Below are 27,731 nucleotides of genomic sequence, written 5' to 3'. Positions count from 1 at the left end.
CATGCTAGAGCTACCATGGTGATCGTATTTCCAAATCTTGCCTTCATTGGTGCTTCACTAGTCTTTCTATCTCTTGCACTCTAGGTAGCTACAGGTGGACATAGCTATCTCATAGTTTCACAGCTATTTCATGAACTTTGCCACTTTAGATGCCCTTTATTTACGTCTATTTTGCAATTGACGAGGTTGCTTGGATGATAATGAGGATATATTCTTAACTTGGAAACCACTTTCTTGGACTTATGAAGCCCTTTGGAGGAGTTGTTCACCTATTTAGCGCCGTTGCACTTCACACATGTGGACGTCTTAACTTTTGGGGCTTGGTTGAAGGAGTTTATTTCTACGAGAACAACGTTACCCTATTTTTGGGCTTATAACCTTCCTTTGGCGTGTTACTCATATCTTTTGCACCATAGGTAGCTACGTGTGGGCATAGCTACGTCGTAGCTTCATAGCTATTTCATCAACTTTGCCACTTTAAATGCCCTTTATTTTTTAATATTGAAATTTTTTCCTTTTATTTTTGATGGTGCTAAAGCAGTGTCAATACGTCCCTTGTTTTCTCATCTTGATTTTGTTCACCTCGTGTCTTTGCTAGGGAGTCAGTGTCACCTTCTACCCTCCTAAAGGTAAAACTCTAACATGACCATTGTAGGATTATAACTTATTTTAGTAGCGATGTTACCATTCTTAGATCTTTTGCGTCGTTCAACAAGCTGCAACATGAAGACACATGTTTTGTTAAATATAAGTATAATATTTCTAAATATTTTTCCTTTGTTTTTATACATTTCACTTATGCTTGCTTCTTAACATCATTCTTATCTATTTTCTTAAGCATGGATCCTTGTCTTACGGATTCGACACGTTTTGGCCAAGGACTCTTTGGGATGAGTCTATTATTGTTCAAGTGGTGTCACATTTTGTAAAGGGATTTCGTAGGTGGTAGTACACATATCCCAAGGGGTCGGTCACATTATTCGAGGGACATTTGGGCAACTTTTGCATGCGTGGGCATGCTCCTTACATGCCAGGTGCTCAACTGGTGTCAATACCTCCCTTATTTTTTCGTCTTGATTTTGTTCATCTCCTTTCCTTTCTAAGTAGCCGATGTTACCTTCTATCCTAGAGGTAAAACTATAACATAGTCATTGCAGGATTGTATCTTATTTTGGTATTGAGATTACCATGTTCACATATTTCACATTCTTCAACAAGCTCCTACATCAAGACATCTGTTTTTTAGTGAATTATAATTATCGTAATTATAACTATTCTTCCTTGGCTTTTTGCATTTCATTTATGTTTCTTGCTTAACACTACTATTATCTAGCTTCCTCAGTGTGGACCTCATTTTATTTATTCAAAACTTTTTGGCTTGGGACAATGGGAGATGATTCTATGATCGTTCATGTGGCATCACATTTCACAGGGAAATTTCATAGTTGACATGGTAGTACACATATGCCATGACATTGGTCACATCATTCAAGGCCCATTTAGGCAAATTTTGGATGCATGGGCATCCTCTTGACATTCCATGTTGAATATCCTTGAACGACCTTCTATTTCATCATCTTTCTAGCTATTTTTCATTAGAATAGTACTCCAAACCCTTTGCGGACGCATCTACTTACTATTTCCGAACTGTCGATTCATTTTTTCTGACTTGGAGGGGGTCATTTCATTATTTTTGGAGGTCACTTGCATGACTTTTAGGATATATTCTCACATTCGAAATCTCTCCTTGGACTTATGAGCTATTTTGGAGGAGAATTCAACATATTTGGCCCTTTTCACTTGACACGTGTTGACCTTCCATAGTCAAGCCCTCAGGCATAGGCCCTCGAATGTGCTCGAGTTAGGCCAAGTCAAGTTTGGTGGAATGAATTGGAAGGCACAAAGAGTGTGTCTGAGATGAGTTTTGTGGTATGAATTTGGTGAGACGAGCAAACAAAGAGCGCGCTCAAGATGAGTTAGGTGGAACAATTGGGACGACTTGGTGAGTTGGCACGACAAGGGTACCCAACCGAGGGATGCTCTATCGAAGACAAGGGGCGTTCAGTCGAAGACAAGGTGCGCCTAGCCGAAACGCGCCCTTTTGATTTGCAAATGAACATGACCGAGGATCAACATGAAGGGAAGGAGTATATTGGAGTGAAGTATTAAGGGTTCATACTAGGTATGGGTAGATTCTTCTCAGAGACGGGGAGAGATGGCCTTGTGATGTGGAAAGGGAAGTTGCATGACTTCCCCACACCACCATCCTTTTGAAGCTCATGAAGGAGATGGGCTTACTGTCACTTGCTCAAGATGGTGAGACCCATGAGAGCTTGATATGCCATTGAATGGCGCCTGAGCATAATCGGAGGAAATATTGTGTGACATGGAAAGAGCTGACAATGTTTTCACATGTTTGGGAGCATGTGTTCTTGTGGAGTTGATGCTACGGCCAAATTAGCTACCTGACTAGTCGATTTCACTAGGGGATCCAACACATGTCATTCTTACAGGTTGCTATACATGCATAGACATGGGATATATGTCAGAGATGAGATTCTTTTCTATTGATGAAGACAATTGATGTGAAGGTTCTTCATGATGAGGACAGTCTTCAGGATTTGGTTAAGAAATTTGCCGAGGGTTGCATTGTCGAGGATGACAGCCATTTTGACATGGGGGAGGATCTTAGGCCCTTAGGCTAGGCACCTGAGCACGTTTGAGTTAGGCCGAGTTGAGTTTGGTGGAATGACTTGTTTGGCATGGCGGGCGTGTCCAAGACGAGTTCAACGGAAAGAGTTTGGTGTGATGAACACACGAAGAATGCACCTGAGATGAGTTTGGTGGAATTATTGGAACAAATTTGATAGTTGACACGACGAGGGTGCTTAGCCGAGGCGTACCCAGTCGAGATGCGCTTGACTGAAGACAAGGGGTGCCCAGCTGAGGGGTGCCCTTCTGAGTTGCGAAGGCACATGACTAACATTGAATTGAAGGGAAGTTTGTATGCGACAAATGATGTGACATAATTTTGTGTTTATGGTTGGCTCAAGCGAAGGAAGAGTGATTTGAATGCCCAACCAACACGTCCCTTAGAAGAGACATGATTGTTTATGGAGGGTGAATTATATGTATAAGATGATAGGAGAGGAGTTAGAACATCAATCAACTGAAGATCAACAACCTGTCATCACAAGAAAAGAAGTAAACAATGAAGGAAGAAGAGAGTTGGGTCTCATGAAGGAGCTTGCTCTCTAAAGCAAGTTGTAGAAGGACATTGTGCAAGCTTGTGGAACGAAGTATTGCTGAGGGTGGTACACCGTAGGGTATTTGTGTATTAAGGTTGTGTGTAGGTTATTGGGACAGAACTTGGTTATTTATTGGGTTTGGTTGTGGGTTGTTAATTGAGGGGTTGTAACTCGGTTATTCTATATTTGTATCTGTGAAGGGTTGTGGCAACAAACTGTTTGATGATCCTCCCAAGCGAACCGAAGTTCTTTATAAACCAAAGTTTTGTGTATTGAGGTTTTATAGTCAAAGAGCAGTGGGGAAATTGTTTTGGGAGTTCCCCCTCTTATTTTTGTACATGATTCGCCATGTTTATGAATGAATGCGATTATTGCTGAAGTTAGGATAATTGAAGTAAACTGAAATTAAAGTTTTGTTTTGAAGTGGCTATTGTAGTGAGATTTGGTTGAACACCAATTTTGCAAGTATAAGATATTGGTCTCGGTATAGGGTACATTGGATAACCCTATGTGGACCTAAAATGGGAATTTTGACCCAGGTGGCATAAATGATGAATGGGGTATAGTGAGTGGATAGGGAGTAACATGTGCGTGTAAAGGAGTGGGATCACACACCCAAATTTGGGTTTTCCCATGTAACACCACCCTAGAACCAAATGGTCAATAAAGGAGATCCCACGGGACTAAGATCCAAGAGTAAAAACCAAAAGAGATAAAGGGGACAAGAGCACAAACTAAGCCCACTCTTTCCGCAAAATCCCTCCATCAATCGACAGCCAAAAGTATCCGTGATAAGCAAACCCAATACTCAATTACCAAATGGCAAACCATACCTTTAGATTCGGGAGGCCCACCTTCAAACTTACGATCAATACAGGTGGCTGATAGACGACATGGCTGGTTCAGGTGGCAGAGAAATGGCACGACGAGGTAGTAGGAGGCATCGAGGGGCTGCCGTCTGAGGCTCATCATGAAGAATAATTTCTCCTAGGGATATCACCCACAATGTTGTGGGTAACAGGGCCCAACTTGAGGTACTTCTTCCTAGATGGTTCTTGTCAACATGCTCCTTCTTCCTTGTTACTTCCTTGGAATGTTGGTTTTGGTTTTTGTATTCTGTAGACTGCAGCTATGGGATTGCTTAATCACTTATCCAACACATCCTTCCTCTAATATTTTGCTCCTTGACTTAGCTAGTACCACCCTAATGTTGTAACCAATTTTCTCTTATTCTATATCTACCTTTTTCTATTGTTTTCATTCTTCTTTTCTCATTCTCTCAACATCTACATACTCATATTAGATATTTTTGTCGTCACTAGTATGTCACTAGCTCATCATGACTCACACTTTGCTTGTTTTGTGCTAGCATTGTCTCATGTAGCCTTTGCTTTTGCCTTTCAAAAGTCACTTCTTGTCATGCTAGAGCTACCATGGTGATCGTATTTCCAAATCTTGCCTTTATTGGTGCTTCACCAGTCTTCTTATTTCTTGCATGCTAGGTAGCTACAGGTGGGCATAGCTATCTTGTAGTTTCATAGCTATTTCATGAGCTTTGCCACTTTAGGTGCCCTTTATTTCCATTTATTTTGCAATTGACAAGGTCACTCGGATGATTATGAGGGTATATTCTTACCATTGAAACCCCTCTCTTGGACTTATGAAGACTTTTGGAGGTGTTGTCCACCTATTTAGACCCTTTTTACTTCACACATGTGGATGTCTGAACTTCTTGGGACAGACATTGGCTTGGTTGAGGAAATTTATTGCTACGAGAGCAACCTTACCATGTTTTGTTGCTTATAACTTGCCTTTGGCGCTTCACTAGTCTTCGTACCTCTTGCCCCTTTTCAATTCACACATGTGGACGCCTGAACTTCTAGGGCCAAACATTGGCTTCGCTGAGGGAATTTATTTCTACGAGAACAACCTTACCATGTTTTGTGGCTTATAACCTGTCTTTGGCGCTTCTAGGTAGGTACATGTTAGCATAGCTACCTCTTAGCTTCATAGCTATTTCATCAACTTTGCAACTTTATATGCCCTTTATTTTTTAATATGGAAATTCTGCGTTTTGTTTTTGATGGTTCTAAAGTTGCATCAATACATCCCTTGTTTTCTTGTCTGGATTTTGTTCACCTTGTGTCCTTGCTTGGGAGTTAATGTCACCTTCTACCCTCATAAAGGTAAAACTCTAACATGACCGTTGTTATTTATGTACATGATTCATGTTGTATATGAATGAATGCAATTATTGCTGAACTTAAGTTAATTGAAGTAACCTATAGTTGAAGTTAAGCTTTGAAGTGGCTGTTGTAGTGAGATTTGATTGAACACCAATTTCGCAAGTATAAGATATCAGTCTCGACATAGGGTACATGGGCTAGAGGCATAGTACGAGCATTAGAAAGCTCAAGTTGGTTTCACCATTGAGGAGAAAGCATGTCGGTGCTGTACACCTCAGGGGACTCAGGAATCCCATAGCTTAGAGGTGTTCACTAGTGGCGTGACACCCAGATTTTGAGGCTAGTCATTGGCTTGCTTGAGGGAAGTTATTTTTAGGAGCAAAACCTCAGCATGTTTTGAGGCTAATAACATGCCTTCGGGAGGGATATTGAGCCTGTTGATCCTACAAGATTTCATCCTTTGGGGGAAAACCCTCTATCTTTAATGGTTTTGTTTACATTTGGCATACCTTGGTTATTGTCTTAGTCTCCTTTACCTTGTGGATGACAAGTGACTTTCTTGTAAATTTTCTAGGCTAAGGAGTTGGTGTTGCCTTCGCCTCTACTTGAGCTACCCCAAAAATATTATAAGTGGAGGTATATAGCTTGTTTGGATAATGAGATTACCATGTTTGAATTTTTAGCATGCAACGGTAGTCTCCCACTTGTAAATCATTTATACCAATGGTGGGAATTAGTCTTTTTCATTTTTTTTATTTTTTCCTCTATATTTTCTCGTTTTTTTAACTCTATTTTTGATCACCTCACTAGTGATTGATTCCCTCTTAAGTCATTGTCATGAATAGGGCCCAACTTGAGATTCTTCTTCCTATATGGTTCTAGTCAACATGCTCCCTCCTCCTTGTTACTTCCTTGGAACGCTAGTTTTGTTTGTCGCATCTTGTAGACTGCAGCTATGGGATTGCATAATCATTTATCCAACAAATCTTACCGCTAATATTTTGCTCCTTGACTTTGCTAGTACCACCCTTGTGTCGATTTGGAGGAAGAAGATGTTAATAGATGGATTGAGAGTTTTGAGGAGGAATAAGACCGAGAAGAGAATGTATATGGAGGGATGTCCATGGATTGGGATGGAACTGTGAAGTCAAATATAGTAGGCCATAACGATCCAATTTCGATGAAGTTGATGGAAGAGAGTATGGGTAGGTGTTCCTAGCCACCTTTGATAAATTATATTGTAGAGAAGTATGGAGGGTTCATACTGTTGAGAAATCTAGGGCATCAAGAGTTAGGTGATTTCTCTACTTATGATAATTGCTTGTGATCGTATTTTTACTTCTTGATTATGATCTTCTCTTCTTGAGTTATTATTGTGTTCTTTTCATCAAGACAATTATGAAATCATGAACAATAAAGAGACAAGAGACATAGTATATAGGCTTGTCAGCCAGGGCCAAAACCTCTCACTCTTTGAGAGGAAAACCCAAATGAAATTCTTCTTATAGATCTTCAATTGACGAATACCAAGACCATGACAAAGACCTTTGATGCTAGAGGCCTCCCAAGACCAAGTCACTAGCCTCCTCTTCAACGCTGCTCTTCCTCTTCCTCTTTTCATCTTCCTTCAGATTCCCAACCTCTTCTTGTAGGTCTGCAGCCTTACAACATAAACCCTCGATGATTTTTGCTCCTTGAATAGTCTCCTCAAGAGGGATACTCCTTTTACTTCCCTACTTGGCTTCCTAGAGCGAAGTCCTTTCCAAAACTTGATCACCTTTGTATGACTGCAAATTTCGGTCTGTCATTGCCAACTTTGGATCTACAGTTTCTTCCACGTGTGATTGTAATTTGGCCCAAAAATAGTCCACCCATGATGACCCTTTCCTTCGCTATCTTCTCTTCCTCCTTCATTGATTTAGAGGCTCTTTCTTCATATGTTTCTCACATTTCTTCTTAGACTTGCTTCACCGAATTGCTTGCTTCCAAATGAGGCCGAGCATGGGTATATATAGTCGTTGGTCATGACTGTTTAGGTCGACATGATCCCTTGGAGAAAGGCCGACTTCATCTTCTAGATTTATCTCTTCGTTGTAGGCCAACTTGAGTGAGGGCTAGTGACAAGGTCTTGGAGGGTTACTTACAAAGACAAGTATGACTCTTTACAATGTGTAACATGCCTTCATTACATGACAATGACTCTTTAGACTTTTATGACTATATGACAATATCCCTAAGGGCTCTCAATGGGAGCCTCAACTAAAAATAAAATCTCTTGCTCATGAAACCCATGATGCAAGCATTACAATAATTCTATTTTTCTTCTTTACATCCCTTACATAAAATCACAATTATATGTCATTATGAAGATCGAACCTAGTTACACCTTTCAACACATAGACGGTATGTCTGGATTCTTCTCGGAGATGAAGAGAGATGGCCTTGCGATGTGGAAAGGGAAGTCGTATGACTTCCCCACACCACCATATTTTTGAATATGATGAAGGAGATGGGCTCACTATAACATGCTTGTGATGGTGAGACCCTTAGGAGCTTGAGATGCCATTTTGTGGCACCTCATGATGAACAAAATCAGAGGAAATATTGTGTGACAGGGAAGAGGTGACAATGGTTGCACGTGTTTGAGTGCATGTGTTCTTGTGGAGTTGATGCTACGGTCAGATTAGCTACCTGACTAGTCAATTGCACGAGTGGATCCAACACATGTCATTCTTACAGGTTGCGATGCATGAATAGACATGGTATATATGTTGGAGAGGAGATTCTTTTTATATTGATGAATACAGTTGATGCAAAGGTTGTTTATGATGACAATCTTCAAGCTTTGGTTAAGAAGTTTGTCCAGGGGTGTGTTGTCGAGGACGACAACCATCTTGAAGTGGGGGTGAGTGGGGGGATGTCAAGCCCATAATCTAGGCACCCGAGCACGCTTGAGTTAGGGCGATTCGAGCTAGGTGGAACGGCTTGGTCGATACAAAGATCGCGCCCGAGATGAGTTCGATGGAAAGAATTCGGTGAGACAAGCACATGAAGAATGCACTCAAGATGAGTTTGGTAGAATGATTGGAAGAAATTGGAGAGTCGACACGACGAGGGTGCTTAGCGGAGGTGCACCTGATTGAAGATAAGGCCCACCTAGCTAAGATGCAGCCAACCGACGACATGGTGTGCCCATTTGAGACGCGCCCAACTGACAACAAGGTGTGCCCAGATAAGACGTTCCCGCCTGAGTTTGGAACGTACGTGACTGAGGTTTAGACGTGAAGGCACATGATTGAAGGTGAACCAAAGGAAACTTTGTATGCGACAAAGGATGCTGCATAATTTGGGGTTTATGGTCGACTTGAACGAAGGAAGTTTGGCTCGAACGTCCAACCAACACATCCCTTGGAAGAGAGACGACTGTTCATGGAGGGTGACTCATATATATAAGATTTGAGGAGAGGACATCAATCAATCGAAGATCAACAACCTCTCGTTGCAAGACAAGAAGGAGACAATGAAGGAAGAAAAGATTTAGGTCTCACAAAGGAGCTTGCTCTCGAAAGAAAGGTATTTTTGTACTAAGGTTGTGTGCAGGTCGAAGTGGTGCAACTTGGTTATGTTTTTGGGTTTGGTTGTGGGTTGCTAGTTGAAGTGTTTATAACCCGGTTATTGTATATGTGTATTAGTGAAGGGTTATTGTAGGGAAATGTTTGGAGTTTGGCCGAACCGAACCAAAGTCCATTATAAACCGAAGTTTTATAGTCAAAGAGCAGTTAGGAAATTGTTTTGAGAGTTCCCCCTCTTGTTTATTGAAGTGTTATTTCTGCACATAATTCATGGTGTTTATGAATGAATGTGATTATTGCTGAAGTTAAGTTAATTGAAGTAAACTATAATTGAAGTTAAGTTTTGGAGTGGCCACTGTACTGAGATTTCATTGAACAGTAATTTCCCAAGTATAAGATATCAGTCTCACTATAGGGTACATGGGCTAGAGGCATAGTTTGAGCATTAGTAAACGCAAGTTGGTTTAGCCATTGAGGAGAAAGCGCATCGGTACCGCACACCTTAGGGGACTTGGGAAGCTCACAACTTAGAGGTGCGCCCTGGGGGCATGATACCCACATTTTGATGCTAGTCATTGGTGGGTTGCCTGAGGGAAGTTATTTCTAGGAGGGCAACCTCGCCATGTTTTGAGGCTTATACCATGCCTTCTGGAGGGATATTGAGCCACTTGATCCTAAAAGACTTCAAACTTTAGGGAATGACCCGCTATCTTAGATGGTTTTGTTTACATTTGGAATACCTTGCTTATTGTCTTAGTCTCCTTTACCTTGTGGGTGCAAAGTGGCTTTCTTGTAATTTTTCTAGGTTGAGGAGTTGGTGTTGCCTTTGCCTCTACTTGAGCCAAACCAAAAATGTTATCAGTGGAGGTATATACCTTGCTTGGACAATTAGATTACCATGTTTGAATTTTTATGATACAACAATAGTCTCCCACTTTTGAATCATTCATGGCAATGGTAGGAATTAGTCTTTTTCATTTTTTTTTTTTTTTTTTGCCTCTCTCTATATTTTCTCATTTTATCAACTCTATTTTTGGTCACCTCACTAGTGATTGATTCCCTCTAAGTCATTGTCATGAGTGGTCCCAACTTGAGATACTTCTTCCAAGATGGTACTAGTCAGCATGCTCCTTCCTCGTTACTTCCTTGAAACGTTGGTTTTGGTTGTTGCATCATGTAGACTGTAGCTATGGGATTGCTTAATCATTTATCCAACACATTCTTCCTCTAATCTTTTGCTTCTTGATTTAGCTAGTACCACCCTAGTGTCGTAACTAATTTTCTCTCTTTCTATATCTACCGGTTTCTATTGTTTTCATTCTTCTTTTCTCATTCTCTCAACATCTACATACTCATGTTATATATTTTTGTCTTCACTGGTATGTCACTAGTTCATCACGTCTCACACCTTTGCTTGTTTTGTGATAGCATTGTCTCATGTAGTTGTTTCTTTCGCCTCTTGATAGTCACTTCTTATCATGCTAGATCTACCGTGGTGATCATATTTCCAAATCTTGCCTTCGTTGGTGCTTCACAGGTGTTTGTATCTCTTGCACCCTAGGTAGCTACTGGTGGGCATAACTATCTTGTAGTTTCATAGGTATTTCATGAACTTTGCCACTTTATATGATCTTTATTTCCATCTATTTTGCAATTGACGAGGTCGCTTGGATGACTATGAGGATATACTCTTACCTTGGAAACATCCTTCAACAAGCTCCAACATCAAGGCATCTCTTTTCTTTAGTGAAGTATACGTATCGTAATTCTAACTATTCTTCCTTGGCTTTTTGCATTTCATTTATGCTTCTTGGTTAACACTACTCTTATCTAGCTTTTTTAGCATAAACCGTATTTTATGTATTCGACGCGTTTTGGCTTGGAACAATCAGAGATGATTCTATGATTATTCATGTGGCATCACATTTCACGGGGAAATTTCATAGTTGACGTGGTAGTACACATATGCGATGACGTTGGTCACATCATTCAATGCCCATATAGGCAAACTTTGCATGCATGGGCACCTGTTGACATTCTGTGTTGAATATCCTTGAACGACCTCCTATTTCATCATCTTTCTAGCTATTTTGCACAGGAATAGAGCTCAAACCCTTTGCGGAGACATCTAGTTACTATTTGGGAACATGTGGCTTGATTATTTTTGACTTGTAGAGGGTCATTTCATAATTTCTGGAGGTCACTTGCATGTTTTTAAGATATATTCTTATGTTTGAAACCTCTCCTTGGACTTATGAGCTATTTTGGAGGAGCTTTCAACATATTTGGCTCTTTTCACCTGACGCGTGCAGACCTCCCACTATCAAGCCCTCAATCTTAGGCACTTGAATGTGCTTGATTTAGGTCGGGCCAAGTTTGGTGGAATGATTTGGACGGCGCGAAGAGTGCACTTGAGATGAGTTCGGTGGAATGAATTTGTTGAGACAGGCATAGGAAGAGCGTGCCCAAGATGAGTTCGGTGGAACAATTGGAACGACTTGGTGAGTTAGCACGACAAGGGTATGTAGCTAGGGCATGCTCTATCGAAGACAAGGCTCCTCCAGCCGAAGACATGGTGTGACGAGCAAAGACGTGCCCATTCGATTTGGGAAGGCACGCAACCGAAGATGAACGTGAAGAGGATTATATTGGCAAAAAGTATGGAGGGTACATACCATGTATGGTTGGATTCTTCTTGGAGATGAGGAGAGATGGCCTTGTGATGTGGAAAGGAAAGTTGTATGACTTCTCCACAACACCATCTTTTTGAATCTCATGAAGGATATGGACTTACTGTCACTTGCTTGAGATGGTGAGGCCCCTGGGAGCTTGAGATGCCATTTAATGCCGCCTCATGTTGAGCATAGTCGGAGGAAAGATTGTGTGACATGGAAGAGGTGACAATGGTTGCATGTGTTTGGGTGCATGTGTTCTTGTGGAGTTGATGCTACACTCAGATTAGCTACCTTACTAGTCGATTGCACAAGGGGATCCAACACATGTCATTCTTAGAGGTTGCAATACATGCATAGGCATGGGGTATATGTGAGAGACGAGATTCTTATGTACTGATGAAAACTGTTGATGCGAAGGTTGTTCATGATGATTATATTGCAGAAAAGTATGGCGGGCTCATACCAAGTATGGGTGGATTCTTCTCGGAGATGAGGAGAGATGGCCTTGTGATGTGGAAAGGGAAGTTGTATGACCTCCCCACAACACCATCTTTTTGAATCTCATGAAGTATATGGACTTACTGTCACTTGCTCGAGATGGTGAGACCCCTAGGAGCTTGAGATGCCATTTAATGCCGCCTCATGTTGAGCATAGTTGGAGGAAAGATTGTTTGACATGGAAGAGGTGACAATGGTTGCACATGTTTGGGTGCATGTGTTCTTGTGGAGTTGATGCTACAGTCAGATTAGCTCCCTGAATAGTCGATTGCACACGGGGATCCAACACATGTCATTCCTAGAGGTTGCGATACATGCATAGGCATGGGATATATGTGAGAGACGAGATTGTTCTGTATTGATGAAGACAGTTGATGCGAAGGTTGTTCATGATGAGGTCAGTCTTCAGGATTTGGTTAAGAAATTTGTCAAGGGGTGCGTTGTCGAGGACGACAACCATTTTGACGTGGGGCAGGATGTCAAGGCCTTAGGCTAGGCATGCGAGCTCACCTGATTTAGGTCGAGTCGAGTTCGGTGGAACGACTTGGTTGGCGTGAAGGGTGCGCCTAAGACGCGTTCAATGGAAAGACTTTGGTGAGACGAGTGTACGAGGAACGCACTTGAGATGAGTTTGGTTGAGTGATTGGAACAAATTTGAGAGTCGACACGATGACGGTGCCTAGCCGAGGTGCACTCGACCAAAGACAAGGTATGCTTGACCGAAGACAAGGTGTGCCGAGGTGAGATGCGCCCACCCGAGTTGCTAAGGTACATGACCGAGGACGAGACGCGAAGGCAAACGACCTAAGTTGCACAGAACGCCGAAATGTTTTAGAGTTTCCATAACAGGTATGTTTAGAAATGTCACCTCCCAAAAATGGAAACGTATGCTGAAACATCATATATGTCTAGATATATATAAAAAAAGGTTATAAGTAAGTGAATAACACATTATCTTGCAAGAAAAAAGGGAATAAGACCCATAGATGACAATTCAGAAGGAAAACCAAGTCTATATTAACTCTCTACATGATCACATGATGGTCGAGTTTTGATCAGGTTTCGACCGAGTTTCAGAGTTTCGGGTATGGGTACGACCCGAAACGTCGGGTTCCTAGAAGTTTCGTGCAACATAGTAAATGACCGACATTGAACTGAAGGAAAGTTATTATGCGACAAATGATGCGACGTAATTTGGATTTTACGGTCGGCTTGAATGCCCAATAGACATGTCCCTTGGAAGAGACACGACATTTCATGGAGGGCGACTCATATATATAAGATGAGAGGAAAGGAGTTGGAACATCAATCAATCGAAGATCAACAACATGTCATCGCTAGAAAAGGGGACAACAAAAGAAGAAGATAGTTGGGTCTCACGAAGGAGCTTGCTCTCTAAAGCAAGTCATGGAAGAAAGTTGTGCAAGCTTTTGGAACGCAATATTTGCTGAGATTCGTACAATGTGGGGTATTTGTGTACTGAGGTTGTTTGTAGGTCGATGGGTGAAAACTTGGATTTTTATTGTGTTTGGTTGCGGGTTGCTAGTTGAAGGGTTGTAACTCGATTATTGTATAGTAGTATCTGTGAAGGGTTGTGGCAACAAACTATTTGGAGTTCCTCCCTACCGAATCGAAGTCCATTTTAAACCAAAGTTTTGTGTATGGAAAATTTATAGTCAAGGAGGAGTTGGGAAATTGTTTTGGGAGTTCCCCCTCTCGTTTATTGAAGTGTTATTGATGTACATGATTCATGTTGTATATGAATGAATGCGATTATAGCTGAACTTAAGTTAATTGAAGTAACCTATATTTGAAGTTAAGCTTTGAAGTGGCTGTTGTAGTGAGATTTGATTGAACACCAATTTCGCAAGTACAAGATATAGGTCTTGACATAGGGTACATGGGCTAGAGGCATAGTACGAGCATTAGAAAACTCAAGTTGGTTTCACCATTGAGGAGAAAGCACGTCGGTGCTGTACACCTCAGGGGACTCAAGAATATCATAGCTTAGAGGTGCGCACTAGTGGTGTGACACTGAGATTTTGAGGCTATTCATTGGCTTGCCTGAGGGAAGTCATTTCTAGGAGCAAAAGCTCACCATGTTTTGGGGCTTTTAACATGCCGTCGAGAGGGGATTGAGCCTGTTCATTCTACAAGATTTCATCCTTTGGGGGACAACCCTCTATCTTCGATGGTTTTGTTTAAATTTGGCATACCTTGGCTATTGTCTTAGTCTCCTTTACCTTGTGGATGACAAGTGACTTTCTTGTAAATATTCTAGGTTCAGTAGTTGGTGTTGCCTTTGCCTCTACTTGAGTGACCCCAAAAATATTACCAGTGGATGTATATAGCTTGTTTGGACAATGAGATTACCATGTTTGAATTTTTAGCATGCAATAGTAGCCTCCCACTTCATGCCAATGGTGGGAATTAGTCTTTTCCATTTTTTTTCTGTCTATATTTTCTCGTTTTTTTAACTCTATTTTTGATCACCTCACTAGTGATCGATTCCCTCTTATGTCATTCTCATGAATAGGGTCCAACTTAAGATACTTCTTCCTATATGGTTCTAGTCAACATGCTCCCTCCTCCTTGTTACTTCCTTGCAACGCTAGTTTTGTTTGTTGAATCCTGTAGACTACAGCTGTGGGATTTCTTAATCATTTATCCAACACATCTTTCCGCTAATATTTTGCTCCTTGACTTTGCTAGTACCACCCTTGTGTCGATTTGGAGGAAGAAGATGTTAATAGATGGATTGAGAGTTTCGAGGAGGAATAAGACCGAGAAGAGGATTTATATGGAGGGATGTCCATGGACTCGGATCGAACCGTGAAGTCAAATATACTAGGCCATAACGATCCAATTTCAATGAAGTTGATGGAAGAGAGTATGGGTAGGTGTTCAACCACCTTTGATAAATTATATTGTAGATAAGAGTTGAGGGTTCATATTGTTGAGAAATCTAGGGCATCAACAGTGAGCCGATTTCTCTACTTATGATAATTGCTTGTGATAGTCTTTTTACTTCTTGATTACGATCTTCTCTTCTTGAGTTATTTTTGTGTTCTTTTCATCAAGAAAATTATGAAATCATGAACAATAAAGAGGCAAAAGACATAGTATATAGGCTTGTCAGCGAGGGCCAAAACCTCTCACTCTTTGAGAGGAAAACCCAAATGAATTAATTCTTATAGATCTTCAATTGACGAATACCAAGACCATGACAAAGACCTTTGATGCTAGAGGCCTCCCAAGACCAGGTCACTAGCCTACTCTTCTACGTTGCTCTCCCTCTTCCTCTTTTCATCTTCCTTCAGATTCCCAACCTCTTCTTGCAGGTCTGCAGCCTTACAACATAAACCCTAGATGATTTTTGCTCCTTGAATAGTCTCCTCAAGAGGAAGAGTGCTTTTACTTCCCTACTCGGTTTCCGGAGCGAGGTCCTTTCCAAAACTTGATCACCCTTGTATGACTGCAAACTTCGGTCTGTCCTTGCCAACTTTGGACCTGTAATCTCTTGCACGTGTGATGGTAATCTGGCCCAAGAACAGTCCACCAATGATGACCCTTTCCTTCGCTCCTTCATTGATTTAGAGGCTCTTTCTTTGTATGTTTCTCACATTTCTTCTTAGACTTGCTTCACCGAATTGCTTGCTTCCAAATGAGGCCGAGCATGGGTATATATAGTCGTTGGTCATGATTGTTTAGGCCGACATGATCCCTTGGAGAAAGGCCGACTTCATCTTCTAGATTTATCTCTTCGTTGTAGTCCAACATGAGTGAGGGCTAGTGACAAGGTCTTGGAGGGTTACTTACAAAGACAAGTATGATTCTTTACAATGTGTAACATGCCTTCATTACATGACAATGACTCTTTAGACTTTTATGACTAGATGACAATATCCCTAAGGGCTCTCAATTTGAGCCTCGACTAAAAATAAAATCTCTTGCTCATGAAACCCGTGATGCAAGCATTACAATAATTTTATTTTTCTTCTTTACATCCCTTACGTAAAATCACAATTACATGTCATTATGAAGATTGAACCTAGTTATACTTTTCAACACATAGAAGGTATGTGTGGATTCTTCTCGGAGATGAAGAGAGGTTGCCTTGTGATGTGGAAAGGGAAGTCGTATGACTTCCCCACACCACTATCCTCTTGAAGCTCATGAAGGAGATGGGCTCACTGTAACTTGCTTGTGATGGTGAGACCCCTAGGAGCTTGAGATGCCATTTTATGGCGCCTAGTGATGAACAAAATCAGAGGAAATATTGTGTGAGAGGGAAGAGGTGACAATGGTTGCACGTGTTTGGGTGCAAGTGTTCTTGTGGAGTTGATGTTACGGTCAGATTAGCTACCTGACTAGTCAATTGCACGAGGGGATCCAACACATGTCATTCTTACAGGTTGCGATACATGAATAGACATGGTCGATATGTTGAAGAGGAGATTCTTTTTATGTTGATGAATACAGTTGATGCAAAGGTTGTTTATGATGACAATCTTCAAGCTTTGGTTAAGAAGTTTGTCCATGGGTGTGTTGTCGAGGACGACAACCATCTAGAAGTGGGGGGGGGTGGGGGAATGTCAAGCCCATATACTAGGCCCCTGAGCATGCCTGAGTTAGGGCGAGTCAAGTTAGGTGGAACGGCTTGGTTGACACAAATTGTGTGCCCGAGACGAGTTCGATCGAAAGAATTCGGTGAGACAAGCACATGAAGAACGCACCCAGGATGAGTTCGGTAGAATGATTGGAAGAAATTAGAGAGTCGACACGACGAGGGTGGCTAGCCAAGGTGCACCTGATCGAAGATAATGCCCCCCTAGCTGAGATGCACCCAATCGACGACATGGTGTGCCCATTTGAGATGTGCCCAACTGACGACAAGGTGTACCCAACTAAGACGTTCCCGCTTGAGTTCGGAACATACGCGACCGAGGTTGAGATGTGAAGGCACATGACCAAAGGTGAACCAAAGGAAAGTTTGTATGCGACAAAGGATGCTGCATAATATGGGGTTTATGGTTGGCTTGAAGGAAGGAAGGTTGGCTCGAACGTCCAACCAAAACATCCCTTGAAGGAGACACTACTGTTCATGGAGGGTGACTCGTATATATACGATTTGAGGAGAGGACATCAATCAATCGAAGATCAACAGCCTGTCATCGCAAGACAAGAAGGAGACAATGAAGGAAGAAGAGAGTTGGGTCTCACGAAGGAGCTTGCTCTCGAAAGAAAGTTGCGGAAGGAAGTTGTGCGAGCTTGTGGAACGGAGTATTGTTGTGGGTGGTACGCCATGGGGTATTTTTGTATTAAGGTTGTGTGTAGGTCGAAGCGCTGCAACTTGGTTATGTTTTTGGGTTTGATTGTGGGTTGCTAGTTGAAGTGTTTGTAACACGGTTACTGTATATTTGTATTAGTGAAGGGTTTCTGTAGGGTAATGTTTGGAGTTTGGCCGAACCGAACGAAAGACCATTATAAACCGAAGTTTTGTTTATTGAAGTTTTATAGTCAAAGAGCAGTTAGGAAATTCATGGTGTTTATGAATGAATGTGATTATTGCTAAAGTTAAGTTAATTGAAGTAAACTGTAATTGAAGTTAAGTTTTGAAGTGGCTATTGTACTGAGATTTCATTGAACAGTAATTTCCCAAGTATAAGATATCAGTCTCGCTACAGGGTACATGGGCTAGCTAGAGGCATAGTATGAGCATTAGTAAATGCAAGTTGGTTTAGCCATTGAGGAGAAAGCGTATTGGTACCGCACACCTTAGGGGACTCGGGAAGCTCACAACTCAGAGGTGCGCCCTAGGGGCATGACACCCACATTTTGGTGCTAGACATCAGCTTGCCTGAGGGAAGTTATTTCTAGGAGGGAAACCTCACCATGTTTTGAGACTTATATCATGCCTTTTGGAGGGATATTGAGCCACTTGATCCTAAAAGACTTCAACCTTTGGGGAAGGACCCTCTATTTTCATGGTTTTGTTTACATTTGGAATATTTTGCTTATTTTCTTAGTTTCCTTTACCTTGTGGATGCAAAGTGACTTTCTTGTAATTTTTCTAGGTTGAGGAGTTGGTGTTACCTTTGCCTCTATTTGAGCCAAACCAAAAATATTATCATTGGTGGTATATACCTCTCTTGGACAATTAGATTACCATGTTTGAAGTTTTATCATACAACAATAGTCTCCCACTTTTGAATCTTTCATGGCAATGGTAGGAATTAGTCTTTTTCATTTATTTTTTATTTATTTTTCCTCTCTCTATATTTTCTCATTTTGTCAACTTTATTTTTGGTCACCTCACTAGTGATTGATTCCCTCTAAGTAATGCCATGAGTGGTCCCAACTTGAGATACTTCTTCCAAGATGGTTCTAGTCACCATGCTCCTTCCTCGTTACTTCCTTGGAACATTGGTTTTGGTTGTTGCATCCTGTAGACTGTAGCTATGGGATTGCTTAATCATTTATCCAACACATTCTTCCTTTATCTTTTGCTTCTTGATTTAGCTAGTACCACCCTAGTGTTGTAATCGATTTTGTCTCTTTCTATAACTACCTTTTTCTATTGTTTTCATTCTTCTTTTCTCATTCTCTCAACATCTACATACTCATGTTAGATATTTTTGTCTTCACTGGTATGTCACTAGTTCATCACGTTTCACACCTTTGCTTGTTTTGTGATAGCATTGTCTCATGTAGCCGTTTCTTTTGCCTCTTGAAAGTCACTTCTTCTCATGCTAGAGCTACCATGATGATCATAGTTTCAAATCTTGCCTTCATTGGTGCTTCAGAGGTCCTTGTATCTCTTGCACCCTAGGTAGCTACTGGTGGGCATAACTATCTTGTATTTTCATAGGTATTTCATGAACTTTGCCACTTTATATGATCTTTATTTCCATCTATTTTGCAATTGACGAGGTCACTTGGATGATTATGAAGATATACTCTTACCTTGGATACATCCTTCAACAAGATCCAACATCATGCATTTCTTTTCTTTAGTGGATTATAAGTATCGTAATTCTAACTATTCTTCCTTGGCGTTTTGCATTTCATTTATGCTTCTTGGTTAACACTACTCTTATCTAGCTTGTTTAGCATAGACTCCATTTTATGTATTCGACGTGTTTTGGCTTGGAACAATCGAAGATGATTCTATGATTGTTCATGTGGTGTCATATTTCACTGGGAAATTTCATAGTTGACATGGTAGTACACATATGCGTTGACATTGGTCACATCATTCAAGGCCCATATAGGCAAACTTTGCATGCATGGGCATCTATTGACATTCTGTGTTGAATATCCTTGAACGACCGTCTATTTCATCATCTTTCTAGCTATTTTGCACATGAATAGAGCTCCAAACCCTTTAAGGAGACATCTAGTTACTATTTGGGAACATGTGGCTTGATTATTTTTGACTCGTAGATGGTCATTTGATAATTTTTGGAGGTCACTTGCATGATATTTAAGATATATTGTTACATTTGAAACCTCTCCTTGGACTTATGAGCTATTTTGGAGGAGCTTTCAACATATTTGGACCTTTTCACCTGACGCGTGCGGACCTCCCACTATCAATCCCTCAGGCTTAGGCACTCGAATGTGCTTGATTTAGGTTGAGTCGAGTTTGGTGGAATGACTTGGATGACGCGAAGAGTGCACTCGAGATGAGTTCGGTGGAACGAATTTGGTGAGAGGCACAGGAAGAGCGTGCCCAAGGTGAGTTCGTTGGAAAAATTGGAACGACTTGGCGACTTAGCATGATAAGGGTATGCAGCTAGGGCACGCTCTAATGAAGATAATGCTCCTCCAGCTGAAGACAAGGTGTGACCAGCAAAGATGTGCCCATCTGATTTGGGAAGGTACACAACCGAATATCAATGCGAAAAGGATTATATTGGCAAAACGTATGGAGGGTTCATACCAGGTATGGGTGGATTCTTCTTGGAGATGAGGAGAGATGGCCTTGTGATGTGGAAAGGGAAGTTGTATGTGTTAAAATTGGCAACCAGGGCAAAAGTTCATGTGGGTCATCTTATTCATGGCTAATAATATTTTTATTAGATTCCTCTCGTCGAGAGGTGTAGGTTTGATATAAAGATCATCCAATTCCGATAAGTATTCATGGAGATATGAATTTATTTTGATTATGGAATTATTATCAAGCCGACCTACAACTCATGTAGGCTCAGAAGCCCAACAGTGGCATCTATTCACCCACCAACGTTGTGTATAAATATAAGAGGACTTTTCCTCATTTGTACTCACTCATCTTATCACATCTCTCTCTACTGCGCAGATATGAGTCTCTTCTCTACTGCACTGAAATGGGTCTCTCTCTCCCCCACATGTGAAGCCGGAAACTGCTGAAACTGAAGCTGCAACTGCAGAAGTAAAGATTGACTTGCGTGGCCTAGAAGATCTCCTCTTTGGAACTGCGCTGTAGGTTCATCTGAACCTCCTTTGAAAGCCGCAACTTTTGGTGGTGGAATGAAGTCAATCCGACGAACGGTTTGCAAGATATCGACTGCCCTAGTTTGAAGCCGGAAACTGCTGAAACTGACGCTGCAACTGCAGAAGTAAAGATTGACTTGCGTGGCCTAGAAGATCTCCTCGTCTGAACTGCGCTGTAGGTTCATCTGAACCTCCTCTGGAAGCCGAAACTTTTGGTGGTGGAATGAAGTCAATCCGACTGTCGGTTTGTGAGATATGGTCTGCCCTAGTTTGATAATGAAGCCGCTAATACTGATGCTACTCATCTAGGGTTTGCTACTGCTGATATGAATCAGATTTATTGTACTATTTCTCTCTGCTGAATTATTGAAGATAAAAGAAGATTTGATCAAAGGGTTTCCCCACACATTGTGGGGTTTGTCCCTGGCTAGCCGCCACATCTTGTGTCTCTTGTCTTGGCTTGTTTTTTGTCGATAGTTTAATGTTCTATCTTCACTTTACTTTATGTACATGTGATTGCTAATCGGTGGAATATAATAAGAAAAAGAAGTAACTGTTATAAGCATAGAACATACCATAACTTAACATGGTATCAGAGCTGAGGTGAAGACAAAGCCCGAGCAAGAGCAAGAGCAATCATTGAAGAGAAGATTGGCAAGGCTATCCTAAAAGAACTATGGGGTCCTCAACACTCTTTCCTGCCGAAGACAAGCTCCGTGAGAAAGCTGACTATCACGGATGGAAGATGTCTATCGATCTAACCCTTGAAGATCAAGGAGTGTTGGACCATGTAAGAGGTAATATTGTTGAGCCTTCGTAAAATGCATCTGCTGCTGCCTGGAACAAATGGAAAAATGGAGAAGTCAAAACAAAGAAGATCATCCGAGACTCTATCGACAAGCGCTTGGTGGCCTACATCTCTGATCTAGACACCTCCAAGGAAATCTATGATAGACTGGTGAGTTTATTTAAAGTTAATGATGCAAATCAAGTTTTGTTTCTTAGAAATAAGCTGAGGGAAATCAAGAAGGGTAAAGATGAAAGTATGCAAGCATACTTCTTAAGAATCACCGAGATCAAGAACGATCTCCTATCTATTGGGGAAACTATTACTGACAGAGAAATGGCACTCACAACTCTTGAAGGATTACCATCTGAATGGTATGTCTTCAGGACTACTCTTCTGAACTATAATGTAATTCCTGGTTTCGAGGAATTAATGGCTAGATGCATTCAAGAAGAAACAAGGGAAGAAGTGTAAGAAATGCCCATGCCTAAAGGTCCTCCTGCTGCCTTTTCTTTTCATGCAAAGAAAAGAAATAATTCCGGGACTAAATCAAAAGGAAAGGCTGGACCTAAGGCTAGAAGAAAATGACGATGTTACATTTGCGATAAAGCAAGTCACTATGCAAGGGAGTGCCCTGATAGAAAGGACTCACTCTAGGACGATGATCAAAATCCATCTGATGGCAATCAAAGGAATGTCAAATTCAACAGCAAAGGTAAGAGGAGAGCTGGGAATCAAGGAAGAGGACAAGCATTCAAGAAGGCCAGAAATTCCAGGATGTATTAAATGCACGTGACCTCAAAAAGAACCTAGTGTCCATCTCGGGAACGGAAGACAAAGGCTACAAGGTAACCTTCAGCGATGGCAAGCTATGTATATGGAAAAATAATGTTAAAGATGCCTTTACTCTTGGGTTTAGTGTTTATATCAGGTCGATGGAAGTCTGCTAGGTGTCATGTCTTATGACACATCTCTTCAGTCTGAACTTTGGCATTAGAGGTTTTCCCCCCTTCATTATAAAGCTATACTCGGTGTAAGACAAATGGTGATAGGGATGCCCGAATTCTGAATAGAGAATGAAGGTGTATGTCCAGGATGTGTTGAAGGAAAGCTCAAAAGGGGACCATTCCCCTCAAGCCAAAGCAAGACCTCTGATATATTACAATTGGTTCACTCAGGCATACCTGAGGTTGGCATTAAGAGGGAGACTACTACACCACATACTCCTGAGCAGAATGGTGTGGTGGGAAGGAAGAACCGCACGATGATGGAAGCTGTTTGGGCCATGCTACATGATCAAAGACTTCTGATGTTTCTATGGGTTGAAACTACAATCACCGTCGTATATGTACAAAATTGATGCCCTCATCAAGCATTGGGTTCCAAGACTCCTAAAGGAAAGTTCACCGCAAGGTGAACAATCTTTCGACTTTGGGGAGCTCTCAAGAAGCCAACACCAGGGAACCGAAAGAAAAGGATGATGAATCAATGCTTGATGTAGAAGAACCCATGGATCTGATAGATTCTCATCCACATGAGCCTTCCTCTTCTAGGTAGAGGCCTTCATGGCTTAGGGGGATACTTGATGATGCTAAAGGACATGCTGCACCCTGAGGAACCTTCCGTCAAAGTAAGAAACTTAATAGGTATCAAGGATACCTGACCATCATGAGCATGATCATACAAAATGAGCCTTCGTCATTCTCAGATGCCGTCAAGCATCAAGTATGGAAGGATGCTATGACCGTAGAATATGAGTCTATTATGGAGAATGATGTCTGGGAAGTAGTTCCCAGACCCTGGACAAGACAATTGTTACTTCGAAATGGCTTTACAAGATAAAGCATGCAGCATATGGAAGCATGGAAAAGTATAAGGCTCGTTTTGTTGCTCGAGGTTTCTCCCAAAAGGAAGGTATAGACTATGATGAGATATTTGCACCTGTTGCCAGATATACGACCATCCGCTTGATCATAGCCCTTGCCGCTTCACAAGGATGGAACCTACATCAGATGGATGTCAAGACTGTGTTCTTGCATGGCTCGATCAAAGAAGAGGTCTACGTGGAGCAACCCGAAGGATTTGAGATTTATGATCGAAAATCTCATGTATACAGGTCGAAGAAAGCTCTCTATAAGCTGAAGCAAGCACCCCGAGCATGGTATGAGAGGATCGATTGCTACTTGATGAAGCTGGGATTCACTAGGAGTGAAGCTGATCCTAACCTTTACTTTAAGGTTGAAGATGACAAGCCTCTCATACTGGTGTTGTATGTGGATGACCTCTTTCTAACAGGTGCAAACCCTCTCATTCACAAATGTAAGAGGGAGATGGCTTCTGAATTTGAAATGAAGGACCAAGGACTTGAAGTGTGGCAAAAGCCAAGGGAAATTTTCCTATCTCAAGGAAAATATGTGGTAAATATATTTGAAATATTCGGTATGATGGACTGCAAGCCTGTGACTACCTCGAGGATCTTAACTTTTAGAAGTTATATGGTAGTGATGTCGGACCAGACTTGGGAAATGCCTCTGAGTTTCAAAAACTCATTCGCATTGATGTTCTTGGTGAACCTCTGTCCGAACATATGTTTTGCAGTTAGCATTGTGAGCTCATATTTGGTTGAGCCTCACTGGATTGATGCCAGGAATCTTCTGAGATGTCTTCAGGACACAATCTCTCATGGATTAAGATACACTGCCGGAGATGTGAGACTACTTGGATATACTGATTTTGATTGGGCAGGCAGTGTGGTGGACCGTAAGAGCACTTCCGGGTACTGTTTCACCTTGGGATCTGCTTCGATATCTTGGATGAGCAGGAAGCAGAAGTCGGTGGCTTTGAGCACCGCCGGAGCAAGATATATTGTTGCTAGCATAACCTCGTGTGAGGCAGTCTGGTTGCGAAAGCTCTTCAGTGAGCTGTTTGGATTTACATTGGATACCACTGTGATTCTCGGTAACAACTAGAGGTGGGATTCGATTATTGAGGAATCCCATATTCGTCAATTGCTCCAGCAGATAGACATCATCTGGGATATGGCAAGTCGATGAGCAAGGAAGCTCCATCACATTAAGATGATGTACAGGTTGATACACCTTGTCAAAGCCCCGAGGAAAGATCTAATCTGTGATTTTCCCAAACGACTTGGAGTCGGCAGGAAACCCTTGTACAAGGGTCTTGCATGTTGCATACATTGAGCTCTGGGAGATTTGAGGGCTTGCGGTTCCTACTGGAGCAACATATGACCACAGGGTGACTCACCCTCCCCTGGTGGTGCACACTGGAACAAGATGATTCGCTCTCTTGTGGGACAAGATGATTCGCTCTCTTGTGGAACATGATGATTCGCTCTCCTGTGTAGCAGGATGATTAGTTCTCCTGTGAGGCCTGGATTGATGTGTTCTCCATGGCAGCCTGGATTGATGTGTTCTCCATGGCAATTGTAGCAGGATTGATGTGTTCTCCTGTGAGGCCTGGATTGATGTGTTCTCCATGGCAATTGTAGCAGGATTGATGTGTTCTCCTGTGAAGACAGGATTGATTAGTTCTCCTGTCGAGGCATCCTACCCTGGGACTCATGGGGAGTACCTCTCTTCTGATCAATGAGCAAGGAAATGAAGTTAGGGACCATAGTAGTACCGATGGACGCATCGTTGTAACTACCGTACTCCCTATGCTAGGATGACCTCCATTGATCTGGGATCAATGATACTAGTCTGGGACCAGTGGTAGGAGTTGTACCCTACTATGATGCTGACTTCGGGTTGGTTGAGACTGGTCTGGGACCAGTGGTACATACTCTGAGACTGACTTTGAGTCAGTATGATACATCCTCGATCATTTCTTCTTCTTCATAATTTGGACAAAAGCAGAGTAGAACAGAACAATGCAAGAGCAGAGCAGAACAGAACAAAACAGTACAGATTAGTGCAGGGCAGAACAAGGCAAAGCAGAACAGGCAAAACGGAGCAGAGCAGGGCAAGGGTCAGGCTGTACAAGGCAGTGCATTTGATGGATGAATAGTAACGACCGATAGACAGATTGCAGATGAAGTTCTCCATGGTTGAGAGGGAGTGTTAAAATTGGCAACCAGGGCAAAACTTCATGTGGGTCATCTTATTCATGGCTAATAATATTTTTATTAGATTCCTTTCGTCGAGAGGTGTAGGATTGATATAAAGATCATCCAATTCCGATAAGTATTCATGGAGATATGAATTTATTTTGATTATGGAATTATTATCAAGCCGACCTACAACTCATGTAGGCTCAGAAGCCCAACAGTCGCATCTATTCACCCACCAACGTTGTGTATAAATATAAGAGGACTTTGTCTCATTTGGACTCACTCATCTCATCACATCTCTCTCTCTCTCTACTACGCAGATATGAGTCTCTTCTCTACTGCACTGAAATGGGTCTCTCTCTCTCCCACATGTGAAGCCAGAAACTGCTGAAACTGAAGCTGCAACTGCAGAAGTAAAGATTGACTTGCGTGGCCTAGAAGATCTCCTCTTTGGAACTGCGCTGTAGGTTCATCTGAACCTCCTTTGAAAGCCGCAACTTTTGGTGGTGGAATGAAGTCAATCCGACGAACGGTTTGCAAGATATCGACTACCCTAGTTTGAAGCCGGAAACTGCTGAAACTGAAGCTGCAACTGCAGACGTAAAGATTGACTTGCGTGGCCTAGAAGATCTCCTCATCTGAACTGCGCTGTAGGTTCATATGAACCTCCTCTGGAAGCCGAAACATTTGGTGGTGGAATGAAGTCAATCCGACTGTCGGTTTGTGAGATATGGTCTGCCCTAGTTTGATAATGAAGCCGCTAATGCTGATGCTACTGATCTAGGGTTTGCTACTGCTGATATGAATCAGATTTATTGTACTATTTCTCTTTGCTGAATTATTGAAGATAAAAGAAGATTTGATCAAAGGGTTTCCCCACACATTGTGGGGTTTGCCCCTGGCTAGCCGCCACATCTTGTGTCTCTTGTCTTGGCTTGTTTTCTGTCGATCGTTTAATGTTCTATCTGCACTTTACTTTATGTACATGTGATTGCTAATCGATGGAATATAATGAGAAAAAGAAGTAAACTGTTATAAGCATAGAACATACCATAACTTAATAGTATGACTTCCCCACAACACCATCTTTTTGAATCTCATGAAGGATATGGACTTACTGTCACTTGCTCGAGATGGTGAGACCCATGGGAACTTGAGATGCCATTTAATGGCGCCTCATGTTGAGCATAGTTGGAGGAAACATTGTGTGACATGGAAGAGGTGACAATGGTTGCACGTGTTTGGGTGCATGTTTCTTGTGGAGTTGATGCTACAGCCAGGTTTAGCTACCTGACTAGTCGATTGCACAAGGGATCCAACACATGTAATTCTTACAGGTTGCGATACATGCATAGGCATGGGATATATGTGAGAGACGAGATTCTTCTGTATTGATGAAGATAGTTAATGCGAAGGTTGTTCATGATGAGGACAGTCTTCGGGATTTGGTTAAGAAATTTTCCAAAGGGTGTGTTGTTGAGGACGACAACCATTTTGATGTGGGAGAGGATCTCAAGTCCTTAGGCTAGGCACCTGAGCACACCTGAGTTAGGTCGAGTCGAGTTTGGTGGAACGACTTGGTTGGTATGAAGGGCACGCCTGAGACGAGTTCGATGCAAAGACATTGGTGAGACGAGTCCGCGAGAGGAACGCACTTGAGATGAGTTTGTGGTAGTGATTGGAACAAATTTGAGAGTCGACACGACGACAGTGCCTAGGCGAGGTGCACTCACCAAAGACAAGGTACACTTGACTGAAGACAAGGCGAGACGAGCTGAGACGTGCCCACACCAAATTGCTAAGGTACACAACCGAGGATGAGGACGCGAAGGCAAACGACCTAAGTTGCATGGAACGCCGAAATGTTTTAGAGTTTCCGGAACGGGTACGTTTAGAAATGTCACCTCTCAAAAATGGAAATGTCAGCTGAAACGTCATCTATGTCTAGATATATATAAAAAAGGTTATAAGTAAGTGAAAATAACACATTATCTTGAAGAAAAAAGGGAATAAGACCCATAGATGACAATTTAGAAGGAAAAACCAAGTCTATATTAACTCTCTACATGATCACATGATGGTTGAGTTTCGGTCTGTTTGGACGAGTTTCAAAGTTTCGGGTATAGGTATGACCCGAAACGTCGGGTTCTAGAAGTTTCGTGCAACATAGCAAACGATCGACAATGAACTGAAGGAAAGTTTGTATGCGACAAATGATGCG

At 41.8% G+C, this 27,731-nt stretch overlaps 1 pseudogene; it reads left to right on the top strand.

Annotated features, from left to right (window-relative positions):
* The window catches only part of LOC149165233 (serine/arginine-rich splicing factor SR30 pseudogene), a 139,854-nt pseudogene that overhangs the window by 45,537 nt on the left and 66,586 nt on the right, over positions 1-27,731 (top strand).

The sequence above is a fragment of the Pinus tabuliformis genome, chromosome 5_1, assembly GCF_031772625.1.
Source record: "Pinus tabuliformis cultivar Carrire ecotype Pingquan chromosome 5_1, CPIR1, whole genome shotgun sequence".
NCBI classification, from domain to species: domain Eukaryota; kingdom Viridiplantae; phylum Streptophyta; class Pinopsida; order Pinales; family Pinaceae; genus Pinus; species Pinus tabuliformis.
The sequence above is the reverse complement of the archived record's forward strand: the minus strand, read 5'-3'. Positions and strand labels throughout refer to the sequence as shown.